Source organism: Aotus nancymaae, unplaced genomic scaffold (assembly GCF_030222135.1).
Source record: "Aotus nancymaae isolate 86718 unplaced genomic scaffold, 86718_ANA_hifiasm-v0.15.2.pri h1tg000022l_1, whole genome shotgun sequence".
NCBI classification, from domain to species: domain Eukaryota; kingdom Metazoa; phylum Chordata; class Mammalia; order Primates; family Aotidae; genus Aotus; species Aotus nancymaae.
This window is the reverse complement of record NW_026988435.1, coordinates 653150-673264: the sequence shown is the minus strand read 5'-3', so window position 1 is coordinate 673264 and position 20115 is coordinate 653150. Positions and strand designations below refer to the sequence as shown.

Sequence of the window (20115 nt, the reverse complement as noted above, 5' to 3'; positions counted from 1 at the left end):
CCATCTACTTGGGATACTGAGGCAGGAGAATCACTGGAACCTAGAAGGCGGAGGTTTTGGTGAGCCTGGATCACATCATTGCACTCCAGCGTGGGAAACCAAAGTGAAACTCCTTCTCAAAAAATAAAAAAAAGAAGAAACCTCCAGTACAATGTATAAAAATGGCAAGAACTGACCTCTCTGCTTTATTTTCAGTCTTATGAGGAAATTACTCAGATGTTTACTTGTAAGTATAATGTTAGATTTAAATTTTTTTGTAATATAGTTTTTATCAGATTGAGGAAGTTCCCTTTAATTCTTATTTTACTAATAGATTTTAAAAATCACAAATGAATATTCAATTCAATTTGTTAAAATAATATTTTTCATTTGTTTTGTCAGTCATATGGTGATTTTCATTTATACTATTAATATGGTGAAATATGTTTATTGAATTTTTAATTTTTAATTTATTTTGAGACAGGTTTTTACTCTGTTACCCAGGCTGCACTGCTCTGGCACAATCATAGCTAGCTGCAAACTCTAATGCCTGGGAATAAGTGATCCTCCCACCTCAGCCTCCAGAATAGCTGGCACTATGAGCGTGCACCACCACATCCAGCTATTTTTTTTTAATTTTTATTTTCACTAGAGACAGGATTTCACTATGTTGCCTAGACTGGTCTCAAACTCCTGAGCACAAGCGATCTTCCAGCCTCAGCCTCACAAAATTCTGGAATTACAGGCATGAGCCACCATGCTCAGCTTTTAATTTTTAATTTTTATTTGTACATAGTAGGTTTATATATTTATAGGGCACATGAAATATTTTGCTATAGGCATACAATGTGTCCTAATTATATCAGGATAAACTGGGTATCCACTACCTTAAGTATTTCTCATTTCTTTGTGTTAGAAACATTTCAATTGTTCTCTTCATTTTTCTAAAATGTACAATTTATTGTTGACTATAGTCATCTTGTGGTGCTTTCAAATACTGAGCCTTAGTCATTCTATCTAACTATATCCTCATACCCATTAACCATCTATTTACCACCCCAACTACCCTTCTTAGCCTCTGGTAACCATCCTTCCACTCGCTGTCTCTGTGAGTTCAATTGTTTTACTTTTTAGCTCTCACAAGTAAGTGAGGACACATGAAGTTTGTCTTTCTGTGCCTTGTTTATTTCACTTAAGATGGTGTTCGATTTCATCCATGTTGTTGGAAATGACAGAATCTCATTCCTTTTATGGTTGAATAGTATTCCATTGTGTGTATCTACCACATTTTCTTTGTCCATTCGTCTGTGGGTGGACACTTAGGTTGCTTCCAAATCTTGGCTATTGTGAATAGTGATGCAATAAGCATGGGAGTGTAGATATCTCTTTAATGTACTAACTTATTTCTTTTGGGTATATGCCTAGCAGTGGGATTGCTGGATCATATGGCAGTTCTATTTAGTTTTTTGAGGTGCATCCATACTGTTGTCCATACTAATTCACATTCCTATCAACAGTGTAAGAGGGTTCTTTATTTTTCTACATTCTCACCAGCATTTGTTAATGCCTGTCTTTTGGGTAAAAACCACTTTAACTTGAGTGAGATAATATATTATTGTAGGTTTGATCAGAATTTCTTCAACTGTCAATGGATATTGAACACCTTTTTATATAACTGCTTTCCATTTGTATGTCTTCTTTTTGGAAATATCTATTCCAATCAGGTGCCAGTTTTTAAATTGGATTATTAGATTTTTTTCCTTTGAGCTATTTGAGCTTCTTACATATTCTGGTTATTAATCCCTATCAGGTGGATAGTTTGCAAATATTTTCTCCCATTTAGTGGGTTTCTCCTCATTTTGTTGATTGCTTTCTTTACTGTGCAGAAGTCTTAAAGTTTGATATGATCCTATTTGTCCATTTCTGCTTTGGCTTCCTGTGCTTGTGGGACATTATCCAAGAAATATTTGCCCAGCTCAATGTCCTGGTGAGTTTTCCTAATGTTTCCTTTTAGTAAGTTTATAGTTTCATGACTTAGATTTATGTCTTTAATCCATTTTATTTGATTTTTATACATGGTGAGAGATAGGAGTCTGTTTTCATTCTTCTACATATGGATATCCAGTTTTCCTAGTACCATTTATCAAAGAGACTCTTCTTTCCTGCACTGTATGCTCTTGGCACCTTTGTCAAAAATGAGTTCACTGTACATCTCTGAATTTATTTCTGGGTTTTGTAGTCTGTTCCATTGGTCTGTGTGTCTGTTTTTATGCCAGTACCATGCTGTTTTGGTTCTTGTATCTCTATATTATAATTTGAAGTCAAGTAATGTGATTTCTTCAGAGTATCCGGAATACTCAGCATTTCTTAGAATATTCTGGGTCTCCTGTGGGTACATGTAAATTTTAGAATATTGTTTCTGTTTCTGTGGAGAATGTCATTGGTATTTTGATAGAGATTGAGTTGAATATGTAGATTGCTTTTGGCGGTATGAACATTTTAATGATATTGATTCTTTCAGTTCATGAACATGGAATCTTTTTTTGCTGTCTTCTTCAATTTCTTGCATCAATGTTTTATAATTTATCATTTATTGGTTTTTAGTATTAAACTAACCTTGGATTTCTAGAACAAATGACAATTATTTTAATCTATTATCTTATATACAAATGAACTGTATTTGGTAATGTTTTGTTAAGATTAAAACAAAAATTTTATACACTATGATTTCTTCTAAATGAAATTCTAGAAAATGTAAAACTATAGCAACTGAAAATAGATGAGATGTTGCCTGGGTTGAGGGGTGAGGGTTATGAATGGACTGAATAGGGTTTTGAGGGAAAGCTTTAGGAATGTCAGAAATGTTCTATATGGTGATCATGATGGTGAGTACATCGCACATTTGTTAAAGTTCATCAAATTGTGCACATAAAGTTGTCGAATTTTATTACATGTAAATTATTCTTCCATAAAGCTAGCCAATTAACATATATAGATTTTTAGTAGAAAAAAGCAAGTTGAGAATGTATTTGCTTTTTTTGTTTGTTTGTTTGTTCATTTGTTCATTCGCTTCTTTTTGAGATGGAGATTCACTCTTGTCACCCAGGCTGTTGTGCTATGGTGCAATCTTAGCTCACTGCAACCTCTGCCTCCCAGGTTCAAGTGATTCTCCTGCCTCAGTCTCTCAAGTGGCTGGGGTTACAGGCACCTGACACCATGCCCAGTTATTTTCTTTGTATTTTCAGTACAGTCAGGGTTTCACCATGTTGGCCAGGCCGGTCTACAACTTCTGACCTCAGGTGATCTGCCTGCCTCAGCCTCCCAAAGTGCTGGGATTACAGGCATAAGCCACCACATGCAGCCATGGATGTGTTATTAAATTTAATACCTCTACATTTGTGTATATAAAAGTATTTTTTGATGTTTGGAATCATAAAAATAGTAAAAAAGAAAGGTGATGGGAATTGGGTAATAGTCAAATGGAATACTATCTTTTATTTCAATAGTTCAGTTGTTAAGAAAAGTTTATTTGCCCACTCACTAGTTGTACAATTAAATTTAATTATGGCAGTACAAAATAATTTTTGCAGCTATGCACATGACAGAAACTAACGTATAATTTAGTCTTTTTGTGTTGTCTTTGCCAGGTTTTTGTTGTTGTTGTTGGGTTTGTTTGTTTGTTTTGAGACCATCTTACTCTGTCACCAGGCTGGAATACATAGTGCAATCATGGCTTACTGCAACCTCTGCCTCCTGGGTTCAAGGGATTCTCCTGCTTCAGCCTCCCAAGTAGCTGAGGTTACAGGCCCATGTCACCATGTCCAGCTAATTTTTTGTATTTAGTAGAGACAGGGTTTTGTCGTGTTGGTCAGGCTTTTCTCAAACTTCTCACCTCAGGTGGTCCACCTGCCTGGACCTCACAAAGTGCTGGGACTACAGGCGTGAGTCACCATGCCTGGCCTGTCAGGTGTTTCTATTGACATTATATCCGACTTCATAAAATACATTGGAAAAAATTTCCCCCTCTTCTGTTTTGTAGAGAGTTTGTGTACATTTTTCTTTATCTGCTTGTTGATATAATTCAATAGTGAAATCAGCAGGGCCTGAAGATTTCTTCTTGGAAAGATTTTTGATTACAATTTCTTCAACATATATATGACTATTTAGATTGCCTGTTTCCCATTGTGTCATTTTTATAATTTTCTTTTTACAATGAAATTTATTTATTTTCAAGTTCGTTGGCAAAAAAGATATTTCACATTCATTGGCAAAATGTGTGTATTATAATTTTGATATCTGTGTGGGCTGCAGTAATATTCTTTCATTTCTGCTAGAAGCAATTTGTGTTTTGAGTGTTTCTATTAGTCTAGCTAGGTTTTAATCAATCTTTGCAAAGCAGCAAATTTCAAGACCTGGAGTTTCTGCTTTTTTTTTTTTTTTTTTTTTTTTTTTTTTTTTGAGATGGATCCTCCCTTTGTCACAGAGGCTGTAGGGCAGTGACACAATTTCAGGTCACTGCAAACTCTCTCTCCTTGGTTCAAAGGATTCTCCTGCCTCAACCTCCTGAGTAGCTCTGATTACAGGTGCCCACCACCATGCCAGACTAATTTGTGTATATTTAGTAGAGACAGGGTTTCACTATGTTGGCCAGGCTGGTCTCGAACTCCTGATCTCAGGTGATCCACCTGCCTGGTCTCCTAAAATGCTGGGATTACAGACATGAGCCAGCATGCCTGGCCATGCTTTCTGCTTCTATCATCATTTTATCATTTTTTTTGTCTCCTGAGATTTCTGTCTTTTTACTCATTGTATATGCATATTATCCTTTATGTCTCTGCACATTTATGATAGCTGTTTTAAAATCTTTTAGTAGATTGGGCTCAGTGGCTCACACTTGTAATCTCAGCCTTTTTGAGGCTAAGGCAGAAGAATCATTTGAGCTCAGGAGTCCAAGACCAACCCAACCAACATGGTGCAACACTATCTCTACCAAAAATACAAAAATTAGCCAGCATGGTGGCTCACGCCTGTAATGCCAGAACTTTAGGAGGCCAAGGCAGGCAGATCAGGACGTCGGGAGGTTGAGACTAGCCTGGCAAACATGGTGAAAGCCCTTCTCTACAAAAACTACAAAAATTAGCTGGGCATGATGGTGCATGCCTACAGTCCTACCTACTCAGGAGTCTGAGGCTGGAGAACTGCTTGAGCCTGAGTGATGGAGGTTGCAGAGAGCTGAGATCTCTGCCTCCTGGATTCAAGTGATTCTCCTGCCTCAGCCTCCTAAGTAGCTGGAATTACAGGCACCTGACACCATGCCGGGCTAGTTTTTGTATTTTTAGTAGAGACGGGGTTTCACCAAGTTGACCAGGCTGGTCTTGAACTCCTGACCTCAAGTGATCCTTTTGCCTTGGTCTCCCAAAGTGCTGGAATTACAGGTGTGAACCACTGTGCCTGACTGGTTAGCATGCTCTTGTTCTATAAAGATAAAAAATAAATGTGAATGACATCTACTTAGCTGATTGTTGCTACTTCTACCTTAACAAATTTCCTATTGAGTCATAATTCCTTTATTCTCACATATGCTAAAATATGTTTGAAGCATGTTAATTTGGATAAAATGGCATTTGTATTCCTCATAGAATAGTGTTAAGAACTGTGAGGTGTGCTGAGCTGTCATGGCAAAGTGGTATTTAATGTGCCTATAGGTGTGGAGGGGTTGTATAATTCCTGGTTTTAAAATAAAAGTGATTAGAAATAAAAAATGAATTATCTTTTAACCTTTTGAAAATGATTAGTGAGTTGGTAACTTTGTGTATAATATTGATGGATTTCTAATTTTCTAGAATGGTGTTATAATAGTAGTTTTCTTTGATATAACACAAGTCCTCAAAGGGTATATAACAAATTTGAAGTCAGTCAGTCATTTGAGTTTTTAAAATTTTCAAATTGATTTTGGTTTCCTCATATATATGTGGCAGATATTCAGCTTACGATCATTCAACTTAAAGTCTTGGCTCTGTGATTGTGCTGTTTTTCATTTTATTTGATAAATTGCATGAGATATTCAATACTTTATCATAACATAAGCTTTGCCTTAGTTGATTTTGCCTAACTGTAAACTAATGTGTTGTGAGCATGTTTAAGGCAGGCAAGTTTGAGCTTTAATGTTCAGTTATGTTAGGTGTATTAAATGCATGTTTGACTTACAGTATGTTCAACTTATGATGGGTTTCCTGGGACATAGCCTCATCATAAGTTGAGAAGCATCTGGATTAACATGTGTGAGATTTTCTCAATATATTGACACATTAGAGCACAATGAAAGGATGTTAAAGGTTTTGTTTTCTTATGGAATAAATAATTTATTATGTTAGAGTAATATATTAGAGTTTCTTGTAGTATTTTCTTAATTCCCTATTTATTTTATTTATTTATTTGGGACGGAGTTTCACTTTGTCACCCACACTAGAGTGCAGTGGTACAATCTCCTCTCATTGCAACCTCTGCCTCTCAGGTTGAAGCGATTTTCATGCCTTAGCTTCCTGAGTTGCTGGGACTACAGAGGTAGACAACCATGCTTGGCTAAATTTTATATGTTTAGTAGAGACAGGGTTTCACTATGTTGGCCAGGCTGTTGTGAACTCCTGACCCCAAGCAATCCACCCACCTTGTCTTACCAAAGTGCTGGGATTACAGGTGTAAGCCACTGTGCCTGGCCTCTATTTCTTTTAAAATTTAGAAACAGAGCCTCTTTAAGTGTGCTGAGAGAGATTCACTTTATTTATAAAATTAATAGCCAAATCTATGTGTTTGAACACAGACTTCTATTTTCACAAATTAATATATTTGCATCTTGTCAGAGGTATGATCATCAAATGATAATCAATTGTAATTTCTTTGATGTACTATAATCATTTTCCTTTCAAATGACTTCATTTTCTATTCTAACAAAAAACTCTACATTTTTCTTCAGCAATGCGTTTGTTGAGTCCAGCCGCCCCTGGCCTCCAGGATTGCCAGGGAATCAGGGCTCTCCAGGACCCAAGGGCTCCAAAGCAGAAGTGGGACACCCCCCAACCCATCACCAAGGTGGGTTCTGTTTGACTTTCTTCAGCTGGAGGTTGAAACGAAGGGAAAGAAGGAAGATCGAGGTGAGCAGGACAGAAAGGAGAAAGGGGTAAGCTGGAGGCGGCGGCTTCTTTGGTTCCTTCGGTTCCAGCCTGCCAGGCCACCCCTGCTCCCGAGGACCCCCAGGCTCAACTGGCTACTCTGAGATTCCAGGTCTCAAGGGCGAGAGCATCCAGGGCCAGCCCGGCCCACCTGGACCTCAGAGACCCTCGGTATTGGCTCCGAGGGTTGTCAGGGCCCTCTTGGTCCCCCAGGCTCCCAGGGCCCCTTTCATTTCCCGGCACTCACAGGCAGACTATCATCATTCCTGGCCCTCCGGCCCCCCTGGGCTCCCTGGAACCATGAATGCCCCTTCAGCGCAGGTGAGGCTCTGGGCCACATGCCAGGCTATGCTGGGCCAGGTGCACGAGGTGCTCCAGGGCTGGCTCATCTTCATGGCCGAGCGGGAGGAGCTCTACGTCCGTGTGCGTAACAGGTTCTGGAAGGTCCTGCTGGAGGCCCTGATGCCACTTGTGCAAGGAAGGAACAATGAAGTGGCAGCCTTGCAGCCCCCCACCGTGGTGCAACTGCATGACAGCAACCCCTATCCTGGCGAGAGCACCCCCCAACCACAGTGCAGCCATGGCGGGCGGACAACATCCTGGCCAGACGCCCTGCCTGCCCCAGCCCCAGCCCTACCCTGGAGCCTGGCACCTAAGCTCCTACGTGCACCTGCAGCCGGCGCGCTCCAGGAGCCTGCCCATCCACACCAACCGCGACTTCCAACCCGTGCTCCACCTGATCGTGCTCAGCAGCCAGGTGCCTGGAAGCATGAGGGGGCATCAGCGGGGCCGATTTCCAGTGCTTCCAGGAGTCACGGGCCGTGGGGCTGGTGGGCCCCTTCTGCGCCTTCGTCCTTGCGGCTACAGGGCCTGTACAGCGTCGTGTGCAGCCAACGTCAAAGGCGCAGCCCTGCTGATGATCAACCCGAAGGGGGAACTGCTGCTTCCCAGCTGGGAGGTGCTTTTCTCCGGCTCTGAGGGCCCGCTGAAGCCCGGGGCACGCATCTTCTCCTTGACAGCAAGGACGTCCTGAGGCTCCCCACCTGGCCCCAGAAGAGTGTGTGGCAGGGCTCGGATCCCATCAGGCACAGGCTGACCCAGAGCTACTGCGAAACGTGGCGGACCGAGGCCCCTTCACCCACAGGCCGGACCTCCTCGCTGCTGGGGGACAGGCTTCTGGGGCAGAATGCTGCAAGCTTCCACCATGCCTGCATTGAACTCTGCATTGAGAACAGCGTCATGACTGCCTCCAAGTAGCCGCCGCCTGGGTGCAGATGGCCGGAGAGGACGCGTGGTTGGAGGGAGCCCCCACTGTGGGCAGGGAGCGGCTGTCCAGCCCCAACTCCAGGACCTGGCTGCCATGCTTTCCTGTATAGTTCATGCTTCATGTAATCCTCCAGAAATAAAAGGAAGCCAAAGAATGTATATTTTAAAAGTTTAAAATAATAATAATAATATTCATTGTTTAACTATGATTGGACATTTTGGTTTTGAATGTTTTCCCAATCAGTTGGTGAACAGATCCATCTGACAAGGATTCACTTTTAGTATTCTCTGTGTGGATAAGCATCAAACACCTCATTTGAACTATTCTTTTATTTTTCCCAATGTCCAACTTACGTTAAGCAGCGTAACACTGATGCTGTTAATTCAACTATATCTTCATGTTAACAATGATTTTCATCTTTGCCACATTATGTAATCCTTTTTATTTCTTTCTTTCTTTTCTTTTCTTTCTTTCCTTTTTTTTTTTTTTTTTTTTTTTTTTTTGAGACAGGGTCTCACTCTGTTGACCAGATTAGAGTTCAATGGTGTGATCATGGCTCACTATAGCCTCGACCTCCTGGGCTGAAGCAGTCCACCTGCCTCAGCTTCCCAACGTGCTGAGATTACAGGCATGAGCCACCACACTCGACCTGTAATGCTTTTGTAAAATTGAAACATATCTGTGCTCTTTAGTCTGATGTAGCTTAGTGTATACTTTCTTTTTTTTTCTTTTTCTTTTTTCTTTTTTTTTTTTTTTTTGACACTGAGTCACCCTTTGTCGCCAGGCTGGAATGCAGTGGCACAATCTCAGCCCACTGCAACTTCTGCCTCCCAGGTTTAAGCAATTCTCCTTCCTCACCCTCATGAGTAGCTGGGATGACAGGCATGTGCTACTATGCCTGGCTAATTTTTGTATTTTTAGTAGAGACGAAGTTTCACCATGTTGGCCAGGATGGTCAATCTCTTGACCTTGTGATCTGCCTACCTCAGCCTCCCAAAGTGCTGGGATTACAGGCATGAGCCACCCTGCCTGGACTCAGTGTATACTTTCTTTCTCCATTATGTTAGTGACTGAGAGAAGCAGGGCTCTCATGTGTAGTTTCAAGGCCATCCCAGTATTTGAAGTATTTGGGACCCTTTATTTATTTTTAAAATTAATATTATTAATTGAAAAATTTTAATTATATACATGTATGGATACAATGTGAGGTTTTGATGTATGTTTACAATGTGAAATGATTCAATAAAGCCAATTAACATCTCTGTTACCTGGCTTATCTATCTTTTTTGTAATGAGATGTTTGAAATTTACTCACTTGAATATTTTGAAATATACAATAAATACATTGACTGTCATCACTCTGTTGTGCAATAGATCTCAACACTTATTTCTCCTCTCTGTTTGAAACTGTTAGTTTGCTAAGTACGATGGCCTCTAGCTCCATCCATGTGCCCACAAAGGGCATGGTCTCATTCTTTTTCATGGCTATGTGGTATTCCATGGTGTATATATACCACATGTTCTTTATCCAGCATACCATTGATGAGCATTTAGGTTGATTCCATGTTTTTGCCATTGTGAGTAGTGCTGCAATGAGCTCTGTTAGTTTTCTAAAGATGATGGCCTTCAGCTCCATCCATGTTCCTTCAAAGGACATGATCTCTTTCTTTTTTATGGCTGATAACATGTGCCATATTCTCACTTATACGTGGGAGCTAAGGTATGAGAACATATGGACACAGAGTGGAATAATAGACACTGGTGTCTAGTTGAGGGTTCAGGTTTGGAGGAGGGAGAGGATCAGAAAAAATAACTATTGGGTACTGTGTTTAGCACCTGGGTGATGAAATAATCAGTACAACAAACCCTCATGAAATAAAACTAAAAAAAAAATAAAAGCAAAAAAAAAAAGGAAGAAACTTTGTACCCCTTGACCAACAGCTCCACCTCTCCTTTCTCCCTGCTCCCCGAGCCTCTGGTAGCCAGTATTCCACTCTCTACTTCTATGAGTTCAACTTTCTAAGATGTTAAAAACCACTGTAGGAATTCAAAGCATTGCTTCTTCTTAGCCCCTTTATGCCCCTATGGCACTGAATCTCTGCCTATTACAGGGGAAACTGGAATTGGAAAATCAACACTGATTGACACATTGTTTAATACTAACTTGAAAGATAACAAATCCTCACATGTTTACTCAAATGTTGGACTTCAAATTCAGACATATGAACTTCAGAAAAGCAATGTTCAGTTGAAATTGACTGTTGTGGAAACAGTGGAGTATGGCGACAAAATAAAGAAGCCAGGTTAGTGTTTTCTTATTTACATCAAAAAGGTTTTCTTAATTCAGGGAATTTGCCTTCCTTTGCTATAAACTAATTTTTATAATTAATACATTTTCTTCCAGATTTTAATATTTTCCTAATGGTCTTTTCTTGTAAGATTAATACTTATGTATATAATTGGTATTCTTACAAGATATTTAACCAGTTATAGCAAAAAAATTTAAATATAGCTTCTGTTAGTTTTAGCTTACTTTCTTATTTCTTTATTTAACTTTATTTGTACAAATTTTCCATAGATATTGTACCAATTTACATTCTCACCAACAATATCTAAGAGTCCCCATTTCTCTGTATCCTTGCCAAATTGTGTTATTTATTTACTTTTACTGTTATGTTTTGAGACAGTGTTTCACTTCATCACCCCGACTGGGTGCAGTGGTGCAATCAGGATCACTGCAACTTCAGCCTCCCAGTCTCAAGTGATCCTCCCACCTCAGCCTCTTGAGTAACTGGTATTACAGGCACATGCCACCAACTGGCTATTTTTTAAAATTGTTTATAAAGATGGGCTCTTGCTATGTTGTCCAGGCTGGTGTCAAACTTCTGGCCTCAAGTGATCCTCCCACCTTGGCTTTCCAAAGTGCTGGGATTACAGGCATGAGCCACTGTACCTGCCCTTTTAAAAAAAATCTTTTTAACAATAACCATTCTGTCTGAGGTAAGATGATATCTTATTGTGGTTTAACTTTGTAGTTTGGTCTTTGGAAAAATGTCTATTCATGTCCTTTGCCCATTTTTGTTGGGATTGTTTGCTCTTGTTCTTGTTTAGTTACTTGTGTTCTTTGCATCTTCTGGATACTGTTTCCCTGTAAGATGCACCCAGCTTTTTTCTATGTGTACATTTTACATAACCATAAAGCATGAGCCTTATTATTGGTTTGGGATTAATATCTTTGTATGAACCTGTTATGAACTTTTTCTTTATCACTATAGCAAACTGCTTAGCATACATGTTAATTGTCTATTAAGTGGTCAAAAAGTAGGCTTTAGATTTTATTAATCGGTTACCCTAAATGCATAAATTATTGTTTTTAGCTTCCAACCAATAACTGACTACATAGATGCCCAATTTGAAGCCTGTCTTCAAAAAGAACTAAAGCTTAGATGTTCCTTGTTTGAGCACGATGATTCTTTCATCCACATGTGTCTCTACTTCATTCTTCACCTACAGGACATTCCCTGAATTCTCTTGATCTATTAACAATGAAGAACCTTGACCGTAAGGTATGTTTGGTAAATCCACCAAGCTTTCTTTTTTTTTCTTTCTTTCTTTTTTTTTTTTTTTGTATTTGAGACAAGCTCTTGCTCTGTCGCCCAGGCTGGAGTGCAAGGGTGCAATCATAGCTCATTGCAGCCTCAACCTCCTGGGCTCAAGCAATCTTCCCAACTCTGCCATTTGAGTAACTGGGATACAGGAGTGTGATATCAAGCTCCACTAATTTTTGTATTTTTTGTATAGATGAGGTTTCACTATGTTGCCCAGGCTGAACTCCAACTTCTGGACTCAAGAAATCCACTCACCTCACCTTCCCAGAGTGTTGGAATTACAGGCATGAGCCATTTTACCTGGTCCCAACCTTTCACGATGTAATATTAATTTTGAGAAAATAATACAACTTGAAGGTACTTGCATGCAAGTGCAGTTACATATCTTTAGGTGATTTCATTATTATGAAAACCTCATGGAGTGTACCTACACAGACCTGGATGATATAGCCTACTACACACCTAGGCTATAGTCTTTTATGATATGGTCTATTGCTCCTAGGCTACAAATCTGGGCAGCATGGTACTGTATAGAATACTGTAGAATTATAACACAGTGATGAGTATCTGTGTAAATATTTTATTTTTCTTATTTATTTTTGAGACAGAGTCTTACTGTCTTCCAGGCTGGAGTGCAGTGGTGTGATCTTAGCTCACTGCAACCTCCGCCTCCCAAGTGATTCTCCTGCCTCAGCCTCCTGAGTAGCTGAGACTACAGGCCTGCATCACCATGCACAGATAGTTTTTATATTTTTAATAGAGACAGGGTTTTGCCATGTTGGCCAGGCTTGTCTTGAACTCCTGACCTCAAGTGGTCTGCTCACCTCAGCCTCCCAATGTGCTAGGATTACAGGTGTGAACCACCATGACTGGTTGTATCTGTGTATCTAAACATAACAAAGTGCAGTATTAGACAAAAATAATAGCCACTGGGCCCCTTATAAGGGGAAGGGCTGGGAGGAGGTTGAGATTTGAAAAATTACCTATTGGGAACAATGCTCACTATTTGGTTGATGAGCACACTAGAAGCCAAAACCTCACTAATATGCAATATATCTAAGTAACATATCCCCTGAATCCAGAAATTAAATACATAGATGTATAAGTAACTGGGCGTGGAAGCTTACGCCTGTAATACCAACACTTTGGGAGGCTGAGGTGGGTGGACCACCTGAGGTCAGGAGTTTGACACTAGACTGGCCAACATGATGAAACCCCGAATCTACTAAAAATACAAAAACAATTGGCCAGGTGTGTTAGTGGGTGAGTGTAATCCCAGCTACTCGGGAGACTGTGGCAGGAGAATCGCTTGAACTCGGGTGGTGGGGGTTGCAGTGAGCTGAGATTGTGTCACTGCACTCCAGTATGGTGACAGACCAAGACTCAGTCTCAAAATAAATAAATACATGTATAAATAAATAAATAACAACAACAAAAAGCAAAGGTACAGTATTATAATATTATGGGGCCACCATCATATATGTGGCCCATGATTTACTGAAATGCCACTATGTGGTGCGTGACTATACCTGTCATTTTGTAATATATGTAAATATTCTAATTATTTCCTTCTGTTAATGTTTAAGGTGTTTGCATTAGTGTGTTATGGCTGGCATAGCAAAATACCATAGACTGGGTGGTTTAAACAATGGAATTTTATTTTCTCAGTCTCGGAAGCTAGAAGCCCAAAACCAATGTGTCAGAAGATGTGGTTTCTTCTGAAATCTCTCTTCTTCTCTGGCAGATGACCGCTTTATGTCTGTGTTCTCACATGGTGTTTCTCCTGGTGTCTGCTGTGTGTCCACATTTTATCTTCTTATAAGGGTGCCAGTGAAGTTGGATTGAGCTGCACTGTAACAATCTCACTTTTCTTTCTTTCTTTCTTTTTGTTTTTTGATGCCCAGGCTGTAGTGCCATGGTGAGATCTTGGCTCACTGCAACCTCTGCCTCCCAGGTTCATGTGATTCTCCTGTCTCAGCCTCCTGAGTAGCTGGGATTACAGGCATGCACCACCACAGCCAGTTAATTTTTGTATTTTTAGTAGAGATGAAGTTTCACCATTTGGGCCAGGTTGGTCTTGAACTCCTGACATCAAGTGATCCACCCAACTCGACCTCCCAAAGTGCTGAGATTACAAGTGTGAGCCACCACACCTGACCCAGACTCACATTTTAATCACCTCTTTGAAGACTTCATCTCAGTTAAAGTCACATTCTGAGGTACTGGGGGTTAGGGCTTCAACATAATTTTTTTGGTGGGGGAGGAGGAAATTCACATTTGATAGATTTCATACTTGACATACCTTCCAGATTATGGCCATTTGCCTATAGTAGTAGTTCTCTTGGGGGTAAGTTCCAAGAACCCTAGTGGATGCTGAAACCATGCATGATGCAAAGCCCAGTATGTACAATGTTTTTTCTATGCATACTTACCTATGATAAAGTTTAATTAATAAATGAGATGCAGTTCTCTTTTATTATTAGTTACTATTGTTAGCTTCTTAGTTGCAGACTGAAGATAACAATAGTAACTAATAACAAAATAACAATCATAACAATACACTGTACTAAAAGTTTTGTAAATGTTGTCAGTGTCACTCAAAATATCTTTTTTTAAAGACAGAGTTTTGCTCTTGTTGCCCAGACTAGAGTGTAGTGGTGTGATCTCAGCTCACTGCAACCTCTGCTTCCTGGGTTCAAGTGATTCTCCTGCCTCAGCCTCCTGACTAGCTGGGATTACAGGTGCTCTCTACCACACCTGGCTAATTTCTTGTATTTTTAGTAGAGATAAATATTCACCATGTTGGCCAGGCTGGTCTTGAACTCCTAAACTCAGGTGATCCACCAGCCTCAGCTTCAAAAAGTGCTGGGATTACGGGCTTGAGCTGCCATGTCTGGCCTCAAAATATCTTATTGTACTGTGCTCACTCTTCTTATGATGATGTGAGATAACACAATGCCTATGAGATAAAATGAAGGTAATAGTGTGATAATTCATATCCAGGCTAAGATGTAGTGGGTCAACATGACATGACATCACCGAACTTATAATGGCATGCAATTTAAAACTTGTACATTGTGTATTTCTAGAATTTTTCATTTAATATTTTTGAACTGCTGTTGATTATGGGAAATTGTGGAAAGTAAAACTGGGCCAGGCTCTGTGGTTCATGCATATAATCTCAGAATCTTGGGAGGCCAAGGCAGGAGGATTGCTTCATCTCAAGAGTTCAAGACCAGCCTGGGAAATGTAGTGAGCCCTATCTCTAAAAAAAAAAATACAAAAATCAGCCAGGCATGGTGGTGTGCATCTGCAGTCCCAGCTCCTGGGGAGGCTGAAGTGGGAGGATTACTTAAGCCCAGGAGTTCGAGGCTGCTGTGAGTCAAGATCATGTTAGCCTGGGCAATAGAGCAAGTCCCTGCCAAAAGAAGAGAGAGAGAGAGAGAAAAGAAGGAAGGAAGGGAGGGAGGAAGAGAAGGGAAGGGAGGAAGAAAGAAGAGAAGAAGAAAGGGGAAGGGAAGAAAGGGAAGGGAAGGAAGGGAAGGAAGGGAGGAGGGGAAGGAGTGAGGGAATGCAGGCAGGAATAAAGAAGAAGGAAAGAAAAAGAAGAAAGGGAAACTTGATAATGGGGAATGCTGTATTTTTAAAATAAAATTTACTATATGATACTATAAAATAATCTCACTGATGTTTGACTAGTACCACTGATGATGTGAAACAGAAGGTGTTTGTGATCCTGGCTACAGATCCTATCAGAGAGGATTCAGAATTCAAGAGCCTGCAGGCAGCTACTGCTTGTTATATAGAAATAGCTAAGAAAAGCATAAAACTTGGGGCACATGAGGACTTCCTTTCAATAGGCTGCTTAAACCCCATGGTTTCAGCAAAATCTCAAAACTGATATGAGACTCTGTTCATTTGATTAATTTTTCTAATTATTCAGCAGTTTTTTGTAGTTCAGTTTTATTGTACAGAATATGTCTGTTGAATGTCTATGAAACCCAGGGCATGCAACGTTGTAGTTTTATCTTTACTGAAAGAATTTCAATTTTTGTCTATATAAAGGTCACAGGACTTGTCAGTGGAAGTGGCTTTTGAATATTTGCTTTATCATTTGCTAGATGTCTGTGAACTTGGGATAAAAGTCTAGAACTTTCTGTGATTAAAAGAATGGGCAGGGACGGGTATGGTGTCTCATGCCTGTAATCCCAGCAGTTTGGGAGGCTGAGGTGGGTGGATCACCTGAGGTCAGGAGTTTGAGAACAGCCTGACCAACATGGTGAAACCCCATCTCTACTAAAAAAATACAAAATTAGCCAGGTATGGAGGCATATGTCTGTAATCCCAACTACTCTGGAGGCTGAGGCAGGGGAATTGCTTGAACCCAGGAGTCAGAGGTTCCTGTGAGCCAATATCACGCCATTGCACTCAAGTCTGGGCAACAAGAGCAAAACTCCGTCTCAAAAAAAAATTAGCAGTGGGTTCAAGCTGCCTGCTTTCACAAACCTGACCCTATTACTCACTAGCTGTGTGGACTTGGGACAATTATGATGCCTCAATTTTTTCTCTGTAATCTTCATGCAAGTCTTCCATAACTCTGAAATTATTTTTTATAAAAAATTTAGAAAGACCGACATGGTGGCTCATGCTTGTAATCTCAGCATTTTGGGAAGCTGAGGAGGAAGGATTGCCTGAGCCTGGAAGTTGGAGACCACATAGAGAGGCCCCATCTCTACAAAAATTAAAAAATAAATGGCCAGACATGGCAGCATGTGCCTGTAGTCCCAGCTACTGAGGAGGCTGATGTGGGAGTATTGCTTCAGCTTGGAAGGTTGAGGCTGCAGTGAGCCATGATCATGCCACCACACCACAGACAGGGCCACAGAGCAAGACTGTGTCTCTGAAAAAAAGGTTAAAACTGTTATCTTCTTTCTTAAAACTAGAGGGCCGATATACATATAAAGGAAATTGCCATATTGTCAGATTCTGTTCTGCACTCAGCCCTAATAAAACATGCTGTCTTCAACTTTACATAGTTGAAGATAACTTCATTTAGTCTTCAACTTTATTTAATTGAAGAGAGAAAATGTTCCTAGTTGGGCTCCCTTTATCCAAGGAGTCTCGAATTTCACTATGTATTGTTCAAACTGAAAAGAGACTTTGTACTTGACCTCAGATGTCATGAAATAGCTGAAATGTTAGATTTCTAGTTAAATTAAATTAAGAATTGCTTCAAGTTCTTAATTAGTAGTACATTCAATACTCAGGGATACACACTCTTAATTTTATGGTCACCTATTATTGTCAAGCCATTTTCCAGAAATATAAAATCTCTAATTCTCACAAAGACAATTACATAAAGATGTAGGCAAGAGTATGTGGCTACTGTCTTTTTCTCTTTTCTTTTCTTGAGACAAGGTTTCACTCTGTCACCCAGGCTGGAGTGCAGTGGCATGAACAAGGCTCACGGCAGCCTTGACCATCCTGGTTCAAGAGATCCTCCCACCTTAGCCTCAAGTAGCTGGGACCATGAGTGTGTGAGACCATGGGTGTGTGCCCACATGCCTGGCTAATTTTTAACTTTTGGTAAAGATGGGGGTCTTGCCATATTGTCAGGGTGGGTCCGGAACTCCTGAGCTCAAGGGATCTGCTGGAATTAGCCTTTAAAATGCTGGGATTACAGGCATGAGCCCACCATGTCCTGCTTGTATTCTTTTTCTTTTCTTTTTTTTTTGAGATGGAGTTTCACTTTTGTTGCCCAGGCTGGAGTGCAATGGTGCCACCTTGGCTCACTGCAGCCTCTGCCTTTTGGGTTCAAGCTAGTCTTCTGCTGCAGCCTCCTGAGTAGCTGGGATTACAGGTGCCTGCCACCACACCTGACTAATTTTGTACCTTTAGTAGACATCGGGTTTCACTATGTTAGTTGGGCTGGTCTCGAACTCCTGACCTGAGGCAATCTGTCTGCCATGGCCTTCCAAAGTTCTGGGATTACAGGCTTGAGCCACTGCACCTGGCTGTCTTCTTTTTCAAGTTAATCAGTTCTTGCAATGAATGCCTTTCCCCTTAAATACAAACATCTGAGGAATTATTGACATTGGAAGTTTCCATTTCTTTCTTTTTCCTTTTTTATTTTTTTTAAGACAGTCTCTCTCTGTCACCCAAGATGAAGTGCAGGTATGTTGCCCAGGCAATCTCGGCTCACTGCAACCTTGACCTCCCAGGTTCAAGTGATTCTCCAGCCTCAGCCTCCGGAGTAGCTGGAATTAAAGGCATGAGCCACCATTCCCAGCTAGTTTTTATACTTTTAGTAGAGATGGGGTTTTATCATGTTGTCCAGGCTGGTCTCAAATCCTGACCTCAGGTGATCCACCCACCTTGGCCTCCCAAAGTTTTGGGATTATAGGTGTGAGGCACCATGCCAAGCCAGCCAAAAGTTTTCATTTCTGTATGTTAATGATTTACCATCACTATGTTATGTCATGTCAACTTCAAGGCTGGCTAGAGCTACCCCAAAAGTGGCAGCAGGGGAATTCCCACAGGGTAGTGCCCTGAATAGTCCTGAGATGAGGCTGGTTGGAATTCCACAGGCTGAAGTACTAAAATGCAAGGGTGATCATTCCAAGGTGTTATGAGGGAGCTTACAAGTGCTGTGGCAGTCCTCGTGGTGGGCAGCGGGAGAAACGAGGTGTCCTTTCTAGCTTTGTTCACAGTGAGGAGGTCAGGTTATGGAGTTCTTCATTGTTGTTCTTTGGTTTTTGTTTTGTTTTTCATCAGATCATGGCTCACTGCAGCCTCAACATCCTGGGCTTAAGTGATCCTCCCACCTTAGCCATCTGAGTAGCTGGGGCTGCAGGTGCTGCCACCACACTTGTCTAATTATTTTTTTCAGATGGAGTTTTTGCTCTTGTTGCCCAGGCTGGAGTGCAATGGCATGATCTTGGCTCACTGCAACCTCCATCTCCAGGATGCAAGTGATTCTCCTCCCTCAGCCTCCCAAGTAGCTAAAATTACAGGCACACACCACCATGCCTAGTTAATTTTTGCATTTTTAGTGGAGACAGGGTTTCACCATGTTGGCCTGGCTGATCTTGAACTCCTGACCTCAGGTCATCCACCTGCCTTGGCCTCCCAAAGTGCTGGGATTACAGGTGTGAGCCACTGTGCTTGGCCCTAATCCTGGCTAATTAAAAAAAAATTTTGAAGAGACAAGGTCTGTGTTGCCAGGCTGTTATTACACTTCTAGCCTCAATAAATCCTCCTCAGCTTTCCAAAGTGCAGGTTATGGAGTTTTTATGAGGGTTTAAGAAATTAGGCTCAGGGCTGGGGACCAGTTTCTTGCAGTGCTTTGGGAACAATCTAGATATGTTGATTAGTGGCTGGCAATGTTCAAGGTCCTGGTTTTGGTTCAAGCCTGCTGGGAACACTGCAGCTGGCCGGGTCACAGAGAGGCCAAGGCACTCTGTGATTTTTCTTTTTCTTTTCTTTTCTTTTTTTTTTTTTTATTGCATTTTAGGTTTTGGGGTACATGTGAAAAACATGCAAGATTGTTGCATAGGTGCATACGTGACAGTGTGATTTGCTGCCTTCCTCCCCTTCACCTATATGTGGCATTTCTCCCCATGCTATCTCTCCCCAACTCCCCATCCCACACTGTCACTCGCCATGTCCCCCCAACAGACCCCAGTGTATAGTGCTCTCCTCCCTGTGTCCATGTGTTCCCATTGTTCAACACCCGTCTATGAGTGAGAACATGTGACATTTGATTTTGTGTTCTTGTGTCAGTTTGCTGAGAATGATGGTTTCCAGGTTCATCCATGTCCCTACAAAAGACACGAACTCATCGTTTCTGATGGCTGCATAATATTCCATGGTGTATATGTGCCACATTGTTCCTGTCCAGTCTATCATCGATGGGCATTTGGGTTGGTTCCAGGTCTTTGCTATTGTAAACTGTGCTGCAATGAACGTTCGTGTGCATGTGTCCTTATAGTACAATGATTTATAATCCTTTGGATATATACCCAGTAATGGGATTGCTGGGTGAAATGGAATTTCTATTTCTAGGTCCTTGAGGAATTGCCACACTGTCTTC

The 20115-nt window shown here is 40.9% G+C and overlaps 1 pseudogene; it reads left to right on the top strand.

Annotated features, from left to right (window-relative positions):
- The first annotated feature begins 211 nt into the window (after positions 1-211).
- On the top strand, positions 212-8405 carry LOC135276339 (collagen alpha-1(XVIII) chain-like; annotated as a pseudogene).
- The last annotated feature ends 11710 nt before the right edge of the window (positions 8406-20115 follow it).